The 1889-nt window shown below is 50.1% G+C and overlaps 1 pseudogene; it reads right to left on the bottom strand.

Moving 5' to 3' along the window:
* Positions 1-233: 233 nt before the first annotated feature.
* LOC115867956 lies at positions 234-354 on the bottom strand (annotated as a pseudogene).
* Positions 355-1889: the final 1535 nt, after the last annotated feature.

Raw genomic sequence — 1889 nt, 5'->3', positions numbered from 1 at the left:
CTTCTTGGAGATGTATATCTTCTGGCCCCAGCGATCTTGAGCTTGCCCTGCTTAGGGTCTTAATCACATGCTCCTTGTTTTGAAACTTGGTGTGATTGGATGTGATGACTTGACCAATGGGGACCCTAGCCACAGTGCCCTGGATTTTCCCAAGACACCTTACCTCCCTGTCTGGAGCCTAGATCAGGGACAACAGAGATTGGTGAGGGACGAGACATGGAAAAGCAGGAAAGGGCTGACGCCAGGGTCCCTTAGGACAGCCTCTGTGACAGCAGGCTGCGCACACTGCCTCAGAAGCTGCTGTTCAAAAGCAGGGCACACAGAAAAGCAGGATGGTAGCTGTGTTGGCTGCATGGGAAATCTACAATTCTTAAATAGCATGTTGTGAGAACAAAATAAGAGAATTCTGTTTTATTGCTTGTGGCCTGGGACGTCCTTAGGGCAGGATAGCAGAAGCAGGGTAAGTGCTAATACTTTCTGAGGGTGAGGGTCAATGTATAAGATGTGAGGGTCTAAGCAAAGAGGATTCACAGGACATTCTGCTGTTAAAGCTGCGTAAGTTCTGGAGCCGCTGTTCCGGGCCTCTCTGCTCAATCAATCTACTAATAACGGCTGTTGCTCTTGGGGCCAGCAGATCACTCCTCTTGCCTATGGCGAGGCCAGACCCTATTCAGACCTCTCGCTCATTGAAATCTCACAACGACCCTGTTCCCAACAAACAAAGTCTACTGCCACCGAGACCATGATTCGTAGCAAGCGTGTGGCACAGAGCACAAGTGCTCCATAGGGCTTCCAAGACTGCAACTCTTGACGGGAGAGGATGGCCTCCTCTGTCACCCACAGAGCAGCTAGTGGATTTGAACTACGGACCTCATGGCTAGCAGCCCAACACTTACTCCACTATGGCACCAGGGATCCTTAAAACCCCACGGAGTCAATGTGCTTCTTTCCATTCGACAATGATAGAAATCAAAGCACTTGTCCACCACGTGGCAGCGAGTGAGTGCAAGAGACAGAGATAACTGCTCCTCTGCCCAGTGTCTCATCTCACTGCCTCTCCTGTGGCTGGGCCTCCCAGAACCCTGCAGCCCCTTCCCTGCCACACTCCTCCCACATGGCCTCCCAAGCACCCTCCACACCCAGAGGTCACACGCCTTCGTTTTCCAAGAGCCCCCTCCCATCTCGCTCCCTCAGAGGGGCCCAAAGTCAAAAGATAAACCCATTAAAATGGCCAAGAATTACATTAAAGGGGGCCTCATTCATTAGTCAATTGAAAAATGCAAATGAAGCCATGATGAAATAGAGGTGTCATCCCCTTACCCCACCACACACCACACACTCCACACACACAGAGTTACAAAAGGCATACCCTAGTACATGCTTTAAAGAGCCCCAGTGGCATCATAGATTACAAATTGGGCTCCCAACCTTAAGTTCGGTGGTTCGAAACCACCAGCTGCTTCCTGGGAGAAAGATGAGACTTTCTACTTGGATAAAGATGTACAGTCTCAGAAACCCAGGGGAGAGTTCTGTCCTGTCCTCTAAGTTCACGGTGACTTTGACCAACTCGATGGCAGTGAGTGGTTTATTGCTCGTTTGTTTTCAGGACTTGTTTTCGCTACCCGAAAGAAATCCAAAGACGATTTTGACTCACGTTGTGCAGAAGGCATTTAAAGAGGCAGTGTGCACCCCAGCCATCAGCAGTGGCATCCCCATCATATCACCACGGAATCACCACTGCTGGGAGCTCACCCCCGACTCCACCAAAATCTCCCAACAGCACAGGCTCACGGTTCACAGAGACGAACTGCTTTCACTGAAGAGGTGATTACTTTTAGAGTACCTTCTCTGTGTAAGCATGGAAGATAAAGGTGTGAGAGAGAGAGAGA

Source organism: Echinops telfairi, unplaced genomic scaffold, assembly GCF_000313985.2.
Source record: "Echinops telfairi isolate 266 unplaced genomic scaffold, ASM31398v2 ScPeMD7_7475;HRSCAF=8513, whole genome shotgun sequence".
NCBI lineage: Eukaryota > Metazoa > Chordata > Mammalia > Afrosoricida > Tenrecidae > Echinops > Echinops telfairi.
This window is presented reverse-complemented; position numbering and strand designations above follow the sequence as displayed.